This window comes from Manacus candei, unplaced genomic scaffold (assembly GCF_025592945.1).
Source record: "Manacus candei isolate 608988 ecotype Guabito, Panama unplaced genomic scaffold, ASM2559294v1 h1tg000016l, whole genome shotgun sequence".
NCBI lineage: Eukaryota > Metazoa > Chordata > Aves > Passeriformes > Pipridae > Manacus > Manacus candei.
Genome location: NW_026138064.1, coordinates 2,351,017 through 2,373,770, shown reverse-complemented (window position 1 = coordinate 2,373,770; position 22,754 = coordinate 2,351,017).

Genomic DNA, 22,754 nt, shown 5'->3' with positions numbered 1-22,754 from the left:
ATCATGAGGTACATGCTTTCATAGAAAGCACTCAGGTACACAACATAACAGCAGAGAATTATTGCCACAAACAGGTAATATACAGATCAGAGTGAGCACTTGCTATGACCAGGACAATTTCTTTTACTAATAAGTGTCTAAAAGACCCTCCTTATTATTTATTAAAGACTATGATATTATAATGGCTAGTTCATGCTAGCTTGTCAAAAAAAGCCTCCTTAGCAATTTTTCATCCAATGTTTTCACAAAAACCCTAGCGTCCCTACCAAACTAGAATCTCCCCTCTGCTGTCAATAGCTAATTGTCCACTAGGGTAACTTCTGCTAAATATGAAAATGTCATGGTTTGAGAACCCCAAAATTCAATTCCCTAGTCCAAACCCCCTCCCACATCTCAACCCAGTGTGAGATGGGTTTCCATACACCACACGAGACTCAAAATGGGGGGAAAGTGAATATGTTACAACGACTGTACAAATAAATACTACAATACATTATATACAATCTTAGCTATCTCTACCATGACATAAAAGTATTTATAATGGATCAAATCTCTTCACCCCTCCAAATAAAAGTCCAGGAGGGAAGAAGGAAGAGATCCTTTCCACTCGGAGCAGCAGTTTCTCCAGGGCAGCAGTCTGTCTCTCTCTCATGCATGCAGCAGCTGTAGCTGGATCTCTGCCAGCACACACGAGGGGGGTATCCAAGCCCCTCGGCCTGTCGTCTCCAAGTGAGGGTCTTCTCTTCCGTGGGTTGTGTTCACCCGGACAAGGTCACTTCACCACGGTCATATCAATGAAGTGCAGAGGTCTTCGTGACTGTCTGTATCTTTAGGGGATTCAAATTCCCTTTGCAGAGCTCTGTGCTCTGTCTCAAGCAGCGGGGGGGGGGCAAGGTCACCCCCTCCACATTCCTTCTCGGAGCTTTTCAGCTCCTTTCTGCAGTGCTGTAGCACTTCAAGACTCTTTCAAGTAAGAGTCCATCATCCTCCTCCTTTCTAGGAGGAGTCTCCAAGGAGTTTGGGGTTTTTTTTTGTTCAGTTCTTATCTCAGCTTTCTCTCTCTCTCTCTCTCTCTCTCTCTGTAGAACCTAGTTCTCTCTCTGCTGCTGGCTCTCTCTCGGCTCTCCCAGGCAACTCTGTGTCTTCCTGCTCGGCTGCATGCTTGTTGCTGCTTCTCTTTTATCTCTTGGCTCTCTGCCACTTTCTCCGGCTAGTGTTGTTTTCGCCACTGCTGCTGCTGCTGCTGCTGACGGTGGAGGAAACTTCTTTAGCTTTCTAGCTACAGGCACTTAGCCCAGCCTTACGCTGTTCCAAGTCCCCATAGCCCCCCAGCCAGGGCTGGGGGGGCCAGAGACCCCCAGGGGTGCTCCTGCCCTTTCTCCTCATGGTTCTACAGCATGGCTACTTCTCCAACAACAACTACAACTACTTTTCTTCTCTTCCGTTCTGCTTGTGATATGTTTATATTTTGCAGAAGTGCTCATTGGGCAAAACCTCAAGGGTTACCACCTCCTGGGGTTTTACCATTTTATAACTTCAGGGGGAAAACTGTTTCCCCCCACCACAGAAACAGGACTACCAAATCTTGTTCTTGAAAAGAAAAAAGACTTTTATATGGTGGTTTAGGTTCTGCTATTAATTTTTTTATTTTTTATTTAATTAAATTTTATTTAGTAGATTCATTGTTTTAAATATGAATTATTTACTACTTTGCTATGAAAATAACTGGTTTTTTCCCATCCTGTTCTTAAATCAAGCAATCAGTTTCCATTTTCCCTATTTGTGTAAAGCTATTAATATTAGTCTATTTTAGGATGTAGTGTGAATAAAATGACCAGGACAATTCTAATAGTATCTATAGAATGTTATATATATGTATACTTTGCATAGATGTTTGCAGCACAAATATGTATAGTTCTACATACATAAAGGAGTTAAAATCTTTTTAAAAAAGGATTAAAGTTAAAATAACCCAGAAAGTGTTGCACTGCTCCTAGGTTTTAGATGAAGATTAAGTAGCTGAATTAGGTCTCTTAAGAAGCATTTTTTATCAATATTCAGAATAATAACGCAGAGAAATATAAAACTGAACATGCAAAAGCTATGAATAGCAATGCCTGTAAAACAGGTATCTACTATAGTTTCCGAGGCAGCGGTTTTTTTTAAGGACCTTTTTAAATCACACCTCAAGAGTACGATTTAGCAATACTGTCAGGACACAGGGCTGACTGATAGTCAATAATGTGCTGGGTGGGCCAGAACTAGACTTTTTTTTGGCTTAACTGGAATCATTAGATGTAGCCAGCATGTGAACATATTACACTACAAAGTCAAAAATGGAAAGAGCTTTTAAAAAGAGTGGTTCTGAGTCTTTTCATTATATGTATGGCTCAAATGAAATTTTTCTGGGTTAAAATCAATCATCAACAAATAAATGCAAAAAATAAAAGGGGAAAAAAAGCATGATGACGCAGATTTTTCTCTCCTCAGCTTACTAGACACATTCTTTATCACGGGTCTAAATGTATCAACAAAGCTTGCTTTGCTTTGAGGAATGAGGCTAATTAAAACTCTTTTGAAAAATGAGCCAAATTAAAAAACAAGGAAATATTTAAAACATCTCTTCAGCCATAGTAATAGTCTGATGAACTTTAAATGAATCATTGCAAAACATATTCCAGCCAAAACATGTTTCACCAATTATTCATCAATGTTGTTGTTATAGTGGTACTAATAGAACTATAAATATTTGTCACAGGAAAGGGCTATACAGCTCTCAGCCTTTCTTTCGTTCACAAAGATCTCAAGCTTACCTAAAATCTATGTTACCCCAATTAAACTCCAAATTTCTAAGAATATTCGACCAGGACTCAAGTCCAGATTTCTAAACACTTCCATGTGCCAATTGAACATAAAAGTAACAAAAGCTCAGCTCACAAATGGAGGATCTACTCAGCAGATTGTCTTACTGGTCACAGAAATTATGTCTGCACTGACAAAATGTTCCAAAAACCCTTTTATCTTACCCATCCAGTTTTAGGCAAGACCTGAATGCCTAGCTTCATTTACTGAGGTTATGAAAGTGTAACTGTTTTTTCTCTCATCTGACTGTTCTTAGATTTGCAGTTTTAATGTGCTATTTTCTCATCATATTCCTATAATAAGCAAAATCTAAATTTTTGTCTGATTCTAAAACTGTCTCTGCACAAGTGGTTCCATGACCAAGTTGTCATTCTACCTCGTTACACTCATATATAAATCTGTTGGAGGTGACCAGAAGATTGGAGGTGGTTTCCCTCATTAACTTCACGAAGTGCCTTCTTGAAATACAATGTACTTCCTCACACATTGACAACCATCTCTACAAAACCAAGAAAAAAAGTCATCTCAATCATATAAGAAGGAATCTATCGAAATGAAGTGAAAAAATTCCCCTGAACTAATTGGTCAAGGAAGCACATTTGCTTGAAAAAAAGAGTGAGTAAAGACTGAGAGATGTGAGACACAACAGAGTGTTTAGCAGAAGCCTGTAACCCCAGTTACAGGGTTAACTGGAAAGTGTTCATACAGTTTTTGTTTGTGGCCAAAGAAAAAAAAGTGGCTTTGTGGCACAGTGACATGCTATGAAACACACAGAGGGTAGCATTAGATAATGTAGAGCTCTCTACAGCCTAATTTACAGGGAAAACCTTTTCAAAGCTGGCTGGGGTATATACGTTCTGTGTGATAGACATCCAGAGTATAGAAATGTGGAGATTGACACAACCTTAGTGTTTTTAGATTACTCTTTTTAAGTAGAGAAGCTTAAGGAGTTGCACTTCTAAACTCCACTGAATAATAGTAACAGTTCAGTATTAATTTTTAGATTCATTATCTTCATATTAATAACAGACAGTGCTATTAGCTGTGTCTGTCCAGAGCCACTGCCTATGTAAATCTCAAAGTGAAAAAGCACAAAGCCAGAAGCTGGCACTAGACAGGCCTACTCAGTCCAGCCCTTGCTAGTAAGCAGTCTCCTCTGCATTTACAGTGAGGGCAGCTGAGTTGCACAGCATCTCTCAGTTGTTCCTGCACTGTCCGTGCATGATATTTCAATTTGTAATTTCATCGTATTTTTAAATGAAGTACATGTCCAATCCTACAGTCTTCAATAAACATCTGTTCAGAGTACCCTAACTGGTTTTCTTACATGGCGGCCACCTAATCACGATACTAGCTCATTATTTTCTGCAGGATACATTTTTTTCCATTTATAAAAATTATGGTGTTATTAGCAAGATAAAGTTCTAGTTCAGTGACAGAAACTTACCAAGCCCATAGCAGCAGAACTGTGGACTGCCTATCATTCACAGAAATCCCTCAACATCATATCAATTATTGTTTCTTCTGAACAATAAGTGCTTATTTAGTTATGTTGCAAAACAAGACATTTTTCTCTCAAGCTGTTTGAATTATTTGTAGTCCCCAAGAAGAGAAACATTTTCTTAGAAAGTGAGAATCAAAGTTATGGCACTTCTCAGACACAGATGAACACAGTTACAGCTTGATGAAGCTCATCCTCAGAGAAACCCCCTATTGTAAACAAATGAGAGAACAAAAGATTTTGTGTTCCCACCACACGTGAAATTAGCTTTTCATACAGCTGATCCTCCACTGACTAGTTAAACAGATCAATTAATGTCAAGCAACTATCAAGAGTTGTGATACTTTTCAGAGTAAATGGCATATATGTGTAATCCCTTTGCTTTAGCTACACACAGTCTTTGAGGAATTTAATTCATCTCCCCTGACAGCAAGGATATCTCTTAGGTAAGGGATGTCTCATGGTCTCTACCAACTTAAGTATATTCTTCAAGGAGACCCACTTCACTCTAGCTGAGTTGTGGAGTCAGTTCAGTACTGCACACTCATCCCTGAACTGTGGGTCTTTTCCTTCTCACGCTTGTCCTTCTACTTCTCTCTTTGCAGATGCTTTTCAAAACCTTTCTGTGCTAAAACTTTAAACCGCTGTTAGAAACACTTGTTTCCATCTCACTGCTTCTGGCCAGGGAAATATTCAAATGACATCCAACTCAATATATAATGACCTATGAGGTTTTTATCATTGATAAAAGCTGAATTTTGCTTGTCCTTCTTTTAAAATTCTTTTGGTGGAATTGCAAGTTTCTCTCTAAATAGATCTATAAAGTTTGCTGTCACAGTGTGCTGGTTTAAAGGTAAACCAGCAGGGGAAATGAACTCAACTCAAAAGAGAGATTATAGGTCAGAATAACAATTTAATAAAATAATACAATAAGTATGATTATATAGACAAACAATTGGCTTTAACCCACAAAACCCAAACGTATAACCCAGCACCCTGGGACCTGAACAGAGTGGTGTTCTCTGGGCCCCGAGTCCAAAGTAAAAGGAGAGGGGAAAACCTGTTGCAGTCTGGTTGAAAAGTGGTGGTTGCAGTCCAGTCGAGAGTGGTGGTTGCAGTCTGGTTGAGAGCGGTGGTCTGCAGTCTTCCTCTGGATCCCACAAGTGGTTCCAAAAAGTCCCAAGACTCCAAGATTATATATCCTCCAGTTCAGGCAGGAGTGCTCAGTACCTCCCTCAGGGTGGGGAATTCCTTAACGGGTGTGAGGACAAAAGCAACATCCTATCTCACAGGCCTCTCAGCACCTAGTTTATAGCCTGAGGAGTCAGGCTCTATGTGCAGATGGTGTAAATGGTTCATTGATAACAGTTTCTGGGAAATGGCATGGAAGGCTATAGAATACATAGTTTTGGGTTACACCCATCCAGTGATGAACTGGTCCTGGTTGTTCTAACTAGGACACACAATCTGCCTTAAAATGGAACATTCCCATGAGCACCTTGACTCTGTAAGACTTCTGCTTGAATTTCTCCTTAGAAGTTCATCATACCCTCTTAGTGAGCAAATCCCTATTTAAGTTCTCTACCGCCTCTCAGATCAAAGGTATGTACACCTGCTGGTTAATGCAATCGTAATTTTTCATGCTGTAAATCTACATGTTCGTGCAAGCTGGAGAAGAAATTCTCCTCTGAAGATACTCAAACCTTCCTTTTTCAAGGAGAGAGGGTTGATTTCACAGCCTGTTAAAATACACTGCATTTAGGGCAGAATCCTGCTTCCACTCTTTATCCGGAAGGTCCTTTTTTTTTTTTCCCCCACTGCACAAGAGAACAATCTCAGTTATTAAACTGCAGGCATGAGGACAACCTGTTATTTTAACATTAGGACTTTGACTCTCTGGCACTCAAGAGTCGGAACTTAGGAGTGTGATTGCTCAGAGCTGTCAGAGGGTTATAATGTTTGTCCCTCCCAAATCCGAGAGTGCTGCAACCCTTTGTATCAGCACCAACACCCATTCCTTGCCTACTGAAAAGTGCTTGAGCATAAGAACCACTTGTGGTTCTTCCCATGGTACATTATTGAGTCTGAAAAGACTTGAAATGTACTTCCTAATCAGGGTCTGGTCCAAACCTACTAGTTTGAGCCAACATGCTCTCATACAGGATTCAAAACACCACCAGATCAGACTTCAAGTTTCTTCCAGAGAATTTAAAAATAGTATCAGTCTGCCTGCCTGTCTCCCTTTTTGAGCTTTAAATTGTCTTTATAGAAGCTTCTCACTTCACCAAGGGTATAGGACCAAGTAAGTTATTTATGCAATCTAACACATTAATATCTAAATGCTATATCAGATTGGCCTGCTTCTTGACCATATGCCAAATACTGGGCATGGATCTAGATCCTTATATTATCTAAAAATGATTGCTCAGAGAATGAACTAGAAATTTGCTACTGAAATTTGCAGCTGCTTCTGGAAAGTAGATATCTTTTCAATGGAGAGGCTAGTTTTCATCTAAATTTTAGATACACAGGGCAATTTCATCAAAAAAACTGCTGTTCAGTATTCCCAGGGTTAAGCTTCCTCTTTAACAAATGGTGTCCTGGATTTTGGTAGAATGTTTTTTCAACTCCAGAAAAAAAAATCAATAAATATTAAAAAGTTTTATTTAAAAAAAAAAAATCATTGGTCTACAATATAGTTACAGCCACAAGAAGGGTGGAAAGATTATGCGTTCCCATACAAGAGGGAGATTATGGTGATTGCTTGAGAATAATTCCTATGGTTAAAAAATCAATGTTTTATACTATCACGATGGACTAAAACCAAAGGGTTTGTATAAATGATATATATGTGTGGAGTGGAGGAAAAAAAAGATGGTTGTCTTTTATTTTCTAGGAAAACTTATGGATTGATTCATACCAACACATAGGATTTGAAGTCTGTCTTTCCTCATATTATAAATTAGAGGATATAATTGTATGTTTGCTACATGCAGATGAGAAATTTGCAGCTGAAAGGAAAGCTAACTGCAGGAAAGCTTTTCGACTTTCACCTGGAGACCTAAAGAAAGCTGCTCCTCCTGAGGCATCTTACTTGCTGTTTTCTTTATAGCACCACTACTGTGATTTCCTTTCTTATTACAATGAAGTTCTAAAAGAAGGCCTACAACCAGCTGCAGAATTAAGGCTTGAGAATATGTAAAGACAAAAGATGTGATCTGTATCTGATTTAAACCAGAATATTGTATTGCTACAGTTTGAAACTATGACTGCATTGCAAAACTGACAGTTTTAATGGAAAAATATGTTTTGAAAGTTGTCTTTGAAGACACACTGAATAAATTCTTTGAGTTGTGATGGTTTCACTGCCTAAATATTCAGGATAACAGCAAGCAACCTAGCTTTACCTTATTCTTCTTATTCTTGGAAGTGGCATTCAGTGGTGTAAAAACACACTTTGTTTTAAAGTCAAACAACTTACAAGCCCCTTGTGTCTTTCAAACCACTTCCCATCTGAAATGACCGCTCCAAAATATCTCATTATTTGAGAGTACCTCCTGAAGAAGGTACTTTAAAGAATCCTTGGACCTATGCATTATTTCTTCCTAACTGATATATGCAGAAGAACCTAAAAGCCATTTGATAAAAATTGCTGCTTGTTTTCCCTTCTTGTTCCCCTCTGTCATCCTCAACTTAAACATAAATGTGAGAAAATTCAGATATTGTTTTTTTTGGTTTCTCCTGGAGGGCTAATTGGAGGGTTCAAAGATGCAATCTGTGAACATGTAACACATAATTCAAAGGGCAGAGAGTGATTAATATTAACAAAGACCATTTTTACACCTGAGTATTTCTAAGGCCCTCACATCAAGTAACTGTGTGGGGGAAAAAAGTTTTAAAAGGAGTAGTAAAGATAATTCTTCCTATGAGAGTACTATGAATTTTCCTGTCAGCAGAGCAATGTGTGACCCAGGGTTTTGACATGGATTTTGAATAGACCAAAATATTCCTAAACAAAACACTTTTTTTTAATAACTCTTCCCATAGACTCTGCTTATACACCACAAAGGAAAAAAAAAAGAGAAAGGAATCAAGTATATTTCTTGTTCGTTTCTTTCCCTCTGCAAGTCATTCCTAAAACAGATTTCTCTACAGCATAATCTTGCTAATAATACAGGTTTACACAGACACAAAAGTGTAATCAGCTCTCCAGGTCCCAGAAAATATTTAGTAGTAGATGTCACGGATTAGTTGTAGAATCACAGAATCATTGAATCATAGAATCATCTGGGTTGCAAGGGACCTAAAAATCATCTGGGTTGTAAGGGACCTAAAAATCATCTAGTCCCAACCCTACTTACCCTAGACCAGGCTGCTCCAAGCCTCATCCAACCTGGCCTTGAACACTTCCATGGATGGGACATCCACAACTTCTCTGGGCAACCCATGCCAGTGCCTCGCCACCCTCACAGTAAAGAATTTCTTCCTCATATCTAATTTAACCCTGCCCTCCTTCCATTTGAAGCCATTCCCACTTGTCCTGTCATTCCATGCCCTTGTCAAAAGTCCTTCTCCAGCTCTCCTGTAGCCCTTTTTGGTACTGGAAGGTTCTATATTACTGGGTCTAGAGTCTTTTTCAAAATCCTACTATATGCCTGAAGAAAATAAACATAAAATTCAGTTAGAAAAAGTACATATTGTCATTTTTTTGTCTTTAATTTTATCAGTTTACTTAGGCTTAAATAAGGACAGTGGTCAAAAAGAGATGGCATTATAGTCTTCTAACTTCAGGGTTATACTGAACTGCACTAGAATATATACTAGTCACATATAAACAGGCACAGATTCCCACACTCTTCATTTGAACATTAACTTCACTTCTCAGCATCAATTTAATATTTTAGTCTGTCAGAATTTCTGTTTTAAGAAACTTTGAAGTGCAATTTATGAAGAGTAAAAATTTGCTGACTTAATATTTGTTTATATGATGAGGGAAAAAAGGGACTCTACCTGTTTCGCTATGGGGAGGAATGACCACATCAGCAAACCATGAATTGGTGTGTGCAATTCATGTATTTACAGTGTTGAAACTGGATAAAAAGGAATTCTTTGTCCTAGTGAGCAAAATGCAGTGTCAGGAGCCTTGAACTTTTTTCATGGAAGGTAATAAGTGACTCTAGAGTGACTCAGCACACCTAAGTGTTGTTTTCCATTAGGATGTAGATTATTAACTTAGCTGATTTAGAAGACTATAACTGGTTGTTATTAATGTAGACTTTAAAGTAAATTAATTAATAAAATAGATTTTTCACATAAAAACAATCACTCTAGCAATCTGACTAATCCAATACATGTTTGCATATTACAAAGAGCAGGAAGAGGAAATAAAATCCGTTATTGGGTAAATTTCATTTTTTTTGTAATTTTGAAAGAAAGTTAGGGTAGACTGATGAATAAACTGAAGGACATGAAATTAGGGCCTCTTTGCATCCTACTTCACAATAATGCAGATTATTCAGCAGATACCTTAGTGTAAACTGTTAAATAATATTTAATTCAATATTTTACTGAAATATTTCCAAGATACAAATTTATCCATTGATTCTGAATGGACTACAATAACATTTATAATGTTATCTCAGATATGACTCACTGAATTATACCATTTAATAAATGCAACAATTTTAATAATGTCCCTTATCTCTCAATTTACATGTTTATCTACCTAAATAATTAAGGTTTTAATGAAATGGGCTGACAAAGTTGAGGTAGGGCCAGGTTTGACATTCCTCTAGTGAAGAAGCACAAATATTTGTTAAGTCTTCAAAAACTGAAAATTCAGTTTTGTTCCAGTTACAAAGTTCCTAATTTAAAGCTGTTACTCTCTACAAATTCAACTCATGCAAAGAGCACTTACAGAGCACTTAGCCTTGTAGGGTTCATGGCTAATAGAAACTTGTGAAATACTAGCAAGTTCAATTCTCCTCTCAAGAGTTGCCTCATTTTAGATAGCTGCTAACCCTTTATGATCTCTCTGCCAAACAAGCATGTTGTATGTGAAGGATTTATTAAAAGACTTTGATATGCTGCTGGGTTACATTTTCATAGGTGCAGCAGTATAGAAATTGACACTTGTGTGATGTTCCCAACAGCAGTGACAGAACAAGTAAGACTAGGAGGAATAGTCATGCTCAGAACTGTAGGATGACTACGTCTTTTACACTGTTGGAGGCAAGCAGTAATAAAAAATATCGAATATTCCTGCTCGTCTGCTCCATGCATCCTGATATTCCACCCCCTACCTATGAGGATTAGTCCTCAGAGATGCAAACCATTTAATCGCATAATTCTTAGTTTTTCTATAAAGCTTCTGTGTCCCAATAGTATTGATTCATAGCTGGGAGTGAAAGGGGATTTCTTCTGAGCAGAGTGGTAGGCGGTAAGATTCAGTCTCAACACACCATCTCCCTTCAGGGAAAATGGTTCTCACAAACAACGGACGGATGGCACAATGGCCTGAAACTCAGGTCACATTATTATCTAAAAGGTTTTTTGTTTTCATTCAATAGCAGTATGATAGGTTAATCAAATCAGTAGGGAAAATCCTGTGGTGGTGCTGGTGAAGGAAAAACAGTATGTTATTCAATCTGGTAATCATAGTGAATAGCAGCTCTGGGGGGAGTGAGGTACATTAATACAGAAAGAGGCAGAACAAGTGCATTTGGGTTTATTCAGCTACTCACCACATATTTTGCAAGAGTCAGACACAGAGATAAAGTATCATGTGAGATTCCTCACCAAGCTATTGAATTAAAAGGTTAGAGAAAGGCAGAATCCTCCAAACTTACATTTAGACTCTGAACTGGTGGGAACTCATAGGAGCCAGAGGAAAGTTTGGGGTTTGTGTTTTTCCTAAGAGAAATTGTCCTGGCATTTGCTGCCTGCTTCATCATCTACAGTACCTCTTTTTGCTGCCACCGAGATTTCCATTCATTGATTAATTTAAACTCAAAGGGGAAAGCTGACTAACACAAATGCACTCATTGTCCACGCTGTAATAGAATTAGGAATCTTAAGATACTTCCTGCACATTAATGAGGTTTGTTACATAGCACTGTGCAGTTGTCAACTTCCCTCCTAGAAGTTCTTAAGACTGGGAAAAGTGGAAGATCCAGTGTATGATTCTCTGGGTTTTTTTAATTAAAAATATATATAAATTCAATATTCTGTACTGAGTTTAAAGGTTGTTTGAAATTTGCCAGGATTGCAGTGTAAACACGTCCAGAAATGTTGACAACCTAAAGTAATGACTGGCACACCAACATTAGCTAATTTTTTTTGTGCACTAGTGTCACTAGTGCACACTAGTGACACTAGTGCACATGTCACCATGGCTAGGCTTCGTGAACAAAGATTTGGGAAGGGCTGTACCCACATTTGCTACAATAGGCCTGTGTCTCCAGGCCTCCCAATTGGAGACCAGAGTAGACTAGTGATGAAGATCAATATGGCCAAGACTGAGATGTTGTTTCAGGGAGTCCTTGAATCTCCTCTTCGGGGCTCCTCTCTTGTGGCAGCTGGTGGCAAGTTCACCATAAAGCAAGATCTTAGGGAGGCGGTGGTCCTTCATCCTTGAGACGTGTCCTGCCCATCGCAGCTGTGTTCTCAGCAACGTGGCCTCAATACTTGTGACTGCTGCTTGTTCTAGAACAGTCATATTGGTCACATAATCTGACCACGGAATGTTAAGGATTGTATGGAGACAGTGTTGATGGAAGTGTTCTAGGAGATGCAGGCGATGGCGGTAGATGACTCATGATTCGGATCCATATAAAAGAATAGACAGCACAATGGCTCTGTAAACACTGCTCTTGGTACTTTTCTTCAGGTGTTTATTCCACCAAACTCTTTTATGGAGTTTTCCGAATGCTCTATATGCCTTTGCTAACCTGTTGTCTATCTCTCATCGACCTTACTGTCCGAGAAGATGAGGCTACCTAGGTAATTAAATTGCTGGACTGATTTGAGCTCTGATTGGCCAATGGGGATATGGGGATGATGGAAGACTTGCTTAGATGCAGGATGATAGAAGACTTCTGTCTTCTTTAAGCTGACTTCCAGTCCAAAGAGCTCAGCAGCCTCAGCAGAGCTGGATGCTAAACTCTGCAGAGCTACTTCTGCGTGATCAACGAGGGTTGTGGCATCAGCATAAAGCAGCTCCCAGACGATGATTTAAGGTCTTAGTGTGGGCCTTCAGTCACCTTAGGTTGAATAGCCTTCCATCTGTACATTATCGAATGTTGATATCATCTTCTTCATTGAGGTCTGCCACAGCCCTTTGGAGCATCATGCTGAAAAAGACTGTAAATAGAGTCGGTGCAAGAACAGAACCTTGTTTCACACCATTAGTTATTAGAAAGGGCTCAGAAAGTGCATCACCATATCTGACTTGTCCGTGCTGATTCTCATGGAGTGAGATGATCATCTTAAGGAACTTGGGGGGACGTCCTAAATGTTCCAAAATCTGCCACAGACCTCTTCTGCTCACAGCATCGAAAGCCTCTGTGAGGTCGACAAAGGTTACATAGAGACCTTTGTCCTGTTCCCTACACTTCTCTTGCAGTTGTCTGAGAACAAATACCATGTCTGTATTACTCCTCTTGGCTCTGAAACCACATTATCTTTCAGGTAGAATTTCTTCTGCTATAGCAGGTATTAGTCTGTTCAAGAGTATTCTTGCCAGGATTTTGCCAGTAATGCAGAGCAGAGTAATACCATGGTAATTTGAACAGTCTGATTTATCTCCTTTCTTCTCATACAAAGTGATGATGACTGCATCACGAAGGTCTGACGGTAGTTCGTCGAGTTCCCAACAGCGCACCACAAACTCACGAAATTTAGCATGGAGTGCTTGGCCCCTGTGCTTCCAGGTTTCGAGTGGAATTCCATCAACCCCAGCTGCCTTGCCGATTTTCGCCTGCTGTATGGCCTTGGGGGTTTCTCCTAAAGTGGGGGCAGTATCCAATTCGTACTTCACTGGTTGTTGTGTGATGGACTGAATTGCTGAGACTTGGACTACATGGCTAATACCGAAAAGAGTCTGAAAGTGTTCAGACCATTGATTCAGAATGGAGGTTTTAACTGTTAGAAATGTTTGACCATCTGTGTTGAGTAGAGGGCTTTGTACTTGGTATGTAGGCCCGTATGCTGTTTTCAAGGCCTCGTAGAATCCTCTGTGATCACCCGTATCTGCGCATAATTGAATTTTTCCTGCTAGATTGATCCACCGCTTGTTCTGGATGTCACGAAGTTTCTGTTGGAAACTTGCATGCAAGACGAAAGGCTGCTTATCTGACATGGCAAGATGGCCGAGCAAGGTGTGCTTGGTGAGCAGTTCTCTTCTTCCTCAACAATCCTGATGCATATGTAGGAACACAAACACATCTTCATTTGTTTGGAGAAGGCATTTAATGCCTTGTCACGTCGTTTCATGTCTCTGGGATGGAAGGGGTTTCATTCCTAGGAGATGTCTTATTTGGTCATACCTAGGATTCTTACTGAATCAGCTGAATCTTACTGAATACAGAACAAAATCCCCTCTCCAGTTCACTTTAGATGTTAGGCATTCATATTTTGAAATATACTGTGGATATATTTTATAATCCTTTAGAAAGATGAAGGTCTTACATAAAACTCTGAAATACGGCAGGGGCAGAGCCTTTCAGTGTGTTGGGTAGATGTGCCCATAATGGAAGTGAGAGGTCAACCAATTAACACCTCACATGATCCTTGCTGAAAGTGTTTAGTATGGGGAAAAGAGATTAAAATGTGACACTTGACCATAAATATGCAAATTTTTTTCAGGTTTCTGAAATTTTTATTCTTCATGAGATGTTATCCTTCCTGACTTTGTCTTTGGAAGAAAACCTTGGTTGCTATGAAGGCAGGAAAGTACATAAAAAGGTGATATATCTACGTTTGGTGTTCACCAGCCCACTACACTGAAGACTTGCTGTGGAATTTAATACATACAGTACATATATACAGTGTAGATATTGTATTCCTGAATGATAACTTCAGGAAGGCATGGCTCACCTGTTTGAACAGGACTCAACTGGAAAGCAGAACACAGACAACTTTGAATTTTGGCCCTGCCCAGTACTGAATGTACCAATATATTCCCAGAAATTTCTGATTTCCAGAATTAGCTCTATAGCAGAGTAGGAAGTCCCCTTAAGACTTTGTGACATTTTGAAACAACTATGTTAATAAAATAAGAAAATAAGCTATATCCTCTCTAGAGGCTTTTATATCCCTAACTACAACCTCTTGAGCATTCCAGTCATTTCTTTGGAATACAATAGATGTAAAATTGCTGCATTTAATATATATGTTTGAAGTAAAAGGAAAAAAGCCTCATATTTATCCCGGGGAAAAAAAAAGATACTGAAAGATACTGCACTAATTCCTCCAGTACTGTTCATCTTGTTAAGATGACCTGTTTTTAGGGCAATATATGCATGTGAAAAGTTGATTGTCAGTACATAAAAGCTGGGATACAGCAAGCAATGTGGGTAGAGAGGAAAGATGATATTCAGATAACCACCATTTATTTGGACAACAGCTACTGACCAAACAAAAATCTTCAGTAAACCTACAGGGCAGGGGGAAGAAAAGAAGACACTTATTTAAAGAACTGGGCTTTATTAGTGCAGTGAAAATGGAGATTTCGTGCATAAATTTTGTGCAGTTAGTACTAGTATTAATGTGAAGGGTACACCAAAAATACTGATTCCTCTGAGAAAATGTCTCTTTCAGAAAGCTGAATAAAATGCTGTTTGCAGATATTTGCAGATGTTCCCATTTACCTTCATTTCTCAGCTACAGTTTTGTCTCAAAGTGGGAGATATGTGACAAGAATGAAAGAAATGTGAAAAATTTCAAAGGCAGAAAGTTATAGAGGTGAAGAAGAGAAAGAAAAGGACCTAGAGAGGCATCAAAAATAAATGAGAGTTGTGCAAAGGGGGTAAAGATAAGGAGAAAGAGGAGATGCTTTAAAAAGCAGAATTAAAAAAAAAAAAAAAAAAAGAGAAAGTGGCGCAACTGTTTATCTGAGAGACTGAAAACCACAGAGAGTGAAAAACTCAGAAAGAGCCTGAAAGGAACTGGGTGATTGAGGATTAAATATAGATGCACATATGTAATGCCAGACCACAAGAAACCATCAGAAGGTAAAAAAGCAGGAGAAGTGTGCTCAGAATAAAAAAATATGAAAGAACAGAAGATATGCTTACAGCAGAAAGCCAGACTAAATTATTAAAATTACACATACTTTTAGGAATTGAAGAAACAGGTAGAAGCAGGTGAATAGGAAAGAAAAGAAATTGAAGAAAGTGACCAGGGTTATTTTGGATTACGTCCTAGAAAACTGGGAAGCTAAAATTTGATGTAAAAAGGCCACGTAATTATGCATATTTTTGAATTGAATCTGTCACATCTCGGCATTTGAAGCCTCAAATCCTGCATCTTTTTTCTGAAATCTGAAAGACTGTTACTCACAAAGGTTGTTGTTCTGCAGCATCATGTATCTCATGTCTTATTTAAATGTTTCCACAGATATCTCATATGGCGCTGTTGGATTGCACTGAGGTCAACTGCATATGACATGGACATTGTCTAGAGTCTACATCAAGACAGAGAGGGGTGCTGTGATGCTGTATTTGTGTTATACTCACAAAACTTACCCACACTTGTTTCCATGCTTCTCTTTAATTTAGGGAACAGGTGACTTCCCTGTTGGTAGGCACCATGCCTGAACAGGAGATCATCTGAAGAGGCAAGAAAAGGAAAAGCAAAGGGATTGAATTTTAAATGGTATTAAATAATCCAGAAATGTTAACAAGGGGTTTATACCCATCTTTCTCAGAGGTTGTGTGGAGATGACTTAGAAGATATATTATGGTAGGCAAGGAAATGCTTTCTATTTTTTAAGGAAATTTGTACAGAATAAAGATAAATCACATGTTGTTAAAAAGTAATACAGTAGTATAATTAACCGGAATTGTGTTGCAACATTTATTGTATAATTCCTTACTAATGGTACAGTTTTTGAGATCTTCATTCCACACATTTTTTTCATTAGATGTCCTTCTGAAACATATACAAAAAAGTGTGAGAGGGTTGTATGTCAGAGCGACAGCATTAATAATTTTTATTTGATATGATTATCTCTAAACAGTTATATCACTTTTTCTCTTTTTTCCTTTTTTTTTCCTTTAGAGAAGAATTATTTCATTTTAGTTAAACCATATTTTTTAAAAATTATGCTTTTTTCTTAATGTTCCCTCAGATCCCTATGCCAACATGAGGTACAATAAATAGCAATATTCTGATGTAAACCTGTTCTAAAGTCTGATATGCAATCATTTCTGCTTCACATAGTAAAATGGTGTGAAATACAAGAAAACTATAGCTGTGAGTTACCAAACAACAGACCAGTTATTTTAATGCACAAGAATCACGTCAGAAGCTGATCTAGCACATCCACCTGAAAACTTCATAGTAACAACTTCTCAGTAAACACGTGGGTATTTGTCTTTATAATTTGCCTTAGTTTCAAGCATAGAGAAAACTGATGATCTTTAAGGCCCCTTCCAACTCAAATCATGATAAAAGATATTCATGAAGTTCTACAGGAGTAATGAATGGCTTGGGAGATATGAAGACCTCTCTTTCTGGTGAGCAGAATAGTTTAAACCAGCCAAATTTCAAAGGAACTGCGTCATATGTTATTTCATGTGCAGCGTACTTCCTAGTGCAGGGGAAAAATATTGAATTGGTTAACAATCCAAACTTATTCTTTCTTTCCAGTTGAAGTTAGCCTCCCACCTCCCACAACAGTTTTATGCTAACAGTTGGATATGTATTTCAAAAATTGTAAAACATACATCTAGAGATGATATATGCTTCTCTTTTCTTGAGGATGGGATTTGTGCCTGTACTGTCCCAGTAGAGCAAAGCTGTGATGGGGGGGGGGGGGGGGGGTAGAGGTTGGGCAGTGGGTTCTGCTGCAGTCTTCCCTGAAGGGACCAAGGGAGAAATCCTGGGTTTACCCTTGGAATGAGGATATGGCAAAGGGTGGTGCTGTCACTGTCACTCCTACTGCTGACTAACCTCCTGCTGGTCTGGCCATGGCTTTCATAAGGGTAGAACTTTCATGCTGGGGTACAAATATCTGCAGCAATTGAGACTGACAAATAAGGGGGTCAGCATTACTAGTACCTGAATTTAGCGGGAGGCAAACCACTCCTTTTGGAGGAGAAATTTCTTAATATCTCTCCTTGCTTTTTACGATAAAAATTGGTGTGTAGCATAACCATTGTTAGGTGTGTGATGGTTCCTTACCCAGCATCAGAGAGCTTGCTCTCCAGATTTGGAGACACAGAAGCACAAAGCCAGTTACTGTCCTTGTCTCCAACAAACTAATAGGTTGAAAAAAGATATGCCTACCTGTCAGGCACTCCAGGTCTTTTCATACTACAAGCTCTGAAAATAGGTCTTAACCACTTATCTCCCTAAGATCATATTTATTGTATTTTGCTAAGTGGTCAAAAAATGAAATAAAAGTGAAAAGAAACCTCATGCCTTGCTTTGAAATTTACCTTTTCAAGGAATGGTTTCCTCTCTTCCTGAAGTAGTATTTGATGAGAAATAAAATGCTAGAGAGTTACTTGCAGAGCCTTTTTTCAAACCACAGAGAAATAGATATTCAGTGATAATGAGAGGAAAGAAATTGAATGTTTTCTGCAAGCATTGGAAGTGATTTGTCTCTAGCCATAGAAATCGTCTCCCTGGGAGCTTGCTGGGAGAAGAAGGTCTGTGCAGCAAGGTGTTTGCCTCACTCCCCATCCAAAGCAGTGGTCAGAGTCAGCAATCCTCAGGCACTGTCACCTGGCCTGGTGCAAACCCATCTCACTGTGGGTCTCTCTCTTTGGATTGCAACTCTCCCACATACCTGCCTGGAATGACTTCCTCAGCAGTAGATTTTTATTTTTTGGTCCCATTTGTTCTTCTGTGGTACTTTGATACAAAACTCTCTTATCATGAGCTACTATATCCTTCAAACTTGTCTGAAAGGATCACCATGGGAACCTCCACCTCCAAAACCTCTTGGGAACTTACAAAGCAAAACATCTTTTTTTTTTTTTTTTTCCCCCAAATGTGGTTGATTTCAGGATTAAGATTACCCCTTGGCCATTTACCAGACAGACTGTACATTGTGTTCATGCTTGTCAGTGCTGTTGCCCTCCCAGTATCACCATGATATGCTGCATTAATAATAATATTTACCAGCTTGTCAGTCGGTCAGTGGCCACAGAAATGGATCATTTGTTATTCAGTAGAAATTAGTCATTGAGAAATCAAGCTGCAAGATGCTTATTTAGTGAACATTTTTTATTCAAATGTACACATGCTTTTAGAAAAGAAAACTGTGTAAAACTTGTGATTTTGAATAGTGAGAAAGAGATGGGAAAAAAGAGCTTTTTATACTGACTCTTTCAAATGAAGTCTTACTCAAAAAAGTAATGGAAATGAAATTTGCTTATTCACAATTTCAGGTCCTTTTCATTCTGTTAGAACAAAGTAAATAAGGAATCTTTTATACCACTAAACTTAGACTAATTTTGTATGGCTGAGACGGTGAATCTAATATCATAATACTGCTGTGGACCTGAAAAGAGAGATTTGTGGGAATGGCACTGGTAACAAATGCCATTGTAGAATATTGACATGTAGAAAGACATATCAGCAATTAAACATTCTCTTCTCAAACCACATCCACTTTCTGTTTCACCAAACAATGACTTGAGTGTGGTGATCTTGTTACCTCAGATTTATTTTCTGTAGTTTGTTTTCACTCACTTCTCTGGGGGGGGGGGGGGGGGGAACCCAACCCAACCCAACAAAAAACCCCCACAAAACAAACAAATAAAACCAAACCAAACAAACAAAAAACCAACAAATGAAACAAACAAACAAAAACCCTCAAAACTTTGGGGGTGGGGAGAGGGCAACACCCCCCCCCCCAAAAGATAAAACAAATTGGGAAAACATTTAATTTAACTTTATAATTAATTAAATACAGCAAAATTCAGTTAAAAAGTAATACTCAATGCCACTGAGTTCTATCCATGGTAAGGAATTGGAACTAAATGACCTTTAAGGTCCCTTCCAACCCAAACCATTCTGTGATTCTATGGTTCTGTGAAGTAAGAAAAAAAGGGCCTGCAAAATTTTACATGATGCAAAATGTGAGTTTGCATGTATCCCCATGTTTCCAGTCATTACCTGTTCACAGGGTGCTACAGACTGGAAATTCCATGCAAATAGCTTCAGCTATTCATCTGCAATGAACACTGAAAGCTGTAGGACAATTAGGCTGCCCAAAAGAAAGAAAACAAAATCTTTTTTTTTTTCCCATGGATGTGTTAAGGGTGGAGATACAGTGAGGGTGTAGGGAGGAAAGGAGCTTTATCATTGCTGAAATTAAAGGGAGATGAGAACCATCTACAAGTGGAATGCTGCACCACTGTGTTGTTGGGATGAATATGCATGTACCGCCGTCTCCCATGCAGCATCAGGAGTTGCTAGGCTACCCCCAGCACCAGGAATGTAGGGAACAATAATGTATTCACATGTTTTCAATTTTGAAAAATAAAATAGGTATTGGCATAAAATACAGTGTGGCACCCAGATAAATTCATAGTGGAGATATCAGAGGAAAGGAGCCTTTCATCTCAGTGATCACCACAGTGATCACGCAGTGTTTTACTCCTGGTTGTGACTTATGGAGGGCAGAGGTGAGAGCACCTGTCTGTGAGATGATGCTTCCAGCTTCTGCACCCCAGAAACTTCTGTCCCAGCCCTGTATCCCAAAGCCATTGGGCAGCTGCTGCTCTCAGCCCCATTACCTGGTCATACAGAAGCTCCTGAGAGCCCCAGTGATTTATCAACCTCAAACTTGGTGGGGAAATAAGTCATCCTTTCACGATCGAAACAAATACAACAGATCTAGTGGAGGCTCTCAGTTTACTGCTGCTTTGTCTTGAGCTTTATTGTCATCATTGCTATTGTCATCATCTGTTCATAGCTAATGTCATCATTTACAGTCAGACATTGTGCACGCTGGGTGACTAGTGTTGTTTGGGCATGAATAACCTTTTCTATAGGATTAATAATGGATATTCAGTGAGAAACAATGGTGGGGAAGGGTTAGTGGGGGGAACTCCTGTAAAGGCTGCATGTTCTTGGATGCTCTGCTTCCTCAAGCCAATTCACTGTGATCCTGTTGTACTAAAACAATCACTTGATGTAGACAAAATACATCTGCACAGTGAAAGGAAGGTAAAGGCAATTCCCAGCCTTTCCTCACACAGACAGTGAAAGAGTGCTCGGTAGGTTATGAAAGAGAGCTATCTCTTCGCAACAGGTCTGGTTTTGTGGCACAGGCTCCACCACCACGTGAAACAGGCTGTGTTTTTAATGCTGGAGATGAACCTCTTCTCATAAAAACATAAGGATCATCTCATTGTACACTTACTTGCCTTTGATTCTTTAAGGATCAGAGATAGGAGGACACAATATTTCCCCTTCACTAATCTTAGTTATAAAAAGCTACAATATCGTTTCTATGCTAGAAGCAGGTTAGTTTCAGTCAGGCAGTATGTCCCAAAATTAACAGGTTACCATAGAATGCATATACTCTTTTCACCTTTCCATCTAAAGCTACATGCATTTCCCTCAGCAGCTCCACCAGCACTTTCTTACAGGGATGGAGGAAAAATCTGTATGCTTGCAGTAATGCTATGTTACAGTCAACCACAGTCCCAACATCTCATTATCAATTTAGCAGGGCAGTCCAGACAGCAATCGCTGAGCTACAGGAAGGGCTTAATTTATTGTTGATGGTTTTCATATCCATCTTTTCACATCTCCAGCATATGTTATATTCTGTAAAACTGAATATGAATAAAGGTTTCATTTTTCCATCATAAAGGATGGATTCAGTTGACACTATAAATTACAAAGGCAAGCCCTGAAAAGTTTTCAAAACCCCAATACAATCCAAGGGTACAATGACATTTTATAATGAGTAGAGGATGAATTTCAAAGTGATCAGGACTTTAACTTCATTTGCTGAATCAGAATATCTTCAGTTTCTGTAAAACTACATGTATATTATCTGAATTGTTAAAAAGTTGTTGTTTTCCAAAACCAAATCTGAACTTATTTACAGAAGGGATTCCTCACAGGTTTAAGTTTTAAAAATGAGTCCTGTAAGGATAACCTCTGCTCCATAGCTCTGGTTAAGGGCAGAGGTGACTTATGTATGCCTCTCCTGACACCAGTTTTTCTAGATTGCTCATAAAAATTACTCATGGTTGGTATTTCAGCACTCCCTAAGACAAAACTCAGGTTCTAGTGCTTAACTGTCCTCCCTGTCCTTTAGTTTTTCCTCATTTTTAACATCAGTTTTGCTTTTTGTAATGCGAACTCAAAATTCCCTTCTGATCTACAGCAGTAGTTTATTCCTCTCTTTTCCCCTTCAGCCCGCCCCAAGATTTTTGGCACATTTAAAGCATACTATCAGTTTATTTGTAGTCACCTCTTCAGTTAACTAAGCAAATTCTCATTTACATATACTTTTTCTCCTAGTTCATGTTTTGCAGAGCTCACTACCAACCTTTGCACTTACATCCTCTCCCACACTCTCTTTTTTTCTCCATGGAACTTCGTAAATTACAGTTTCCAAACAAACATTAAATACTAATGGTAGGTCCTCAAATCTGTGTTGCTATACACATGGAATCAAGCTGACTTGAGCCAACAGTTACAACTCTTTACTGTAATCATCTGTAAAAGGCATGCAAAAATAGAAACCTGTTGGACAAGTCTTTTGAATTTCTATTGATAAGAAAGCACTGAAAAAGTAGGCGAAGGTTTATGCTGATACTAATCACCACCATTATATTCCACCTCCCAAAAAATTCACCCAAATAAGCATCATAGTAAAGATGAATTAGAGTCACATTCCTCTGTCAGATCTTTCCTTGGAATAGCATTGCTATAAACTTTCTCTACTTCAAGGAAGAAAACCAGTATTGGCAGGTAAGACTCCCAATTTTTGTCACACAATTCTCCATCAGGTTTAATCTCTCTATTCATCAGATAAAATGTAATTTGAAAACATTTTGTAGAATATGGAACATCAAATTTTAGTTTAGAGTGCAGAAAACAAATTTATTTTTTAATTTTAAAATAACTTTATTAAGAACTCAAACTATAGAGTTGTAACTCCATGTTTTAATAGAAAATGGGATTTCTGTTGCTT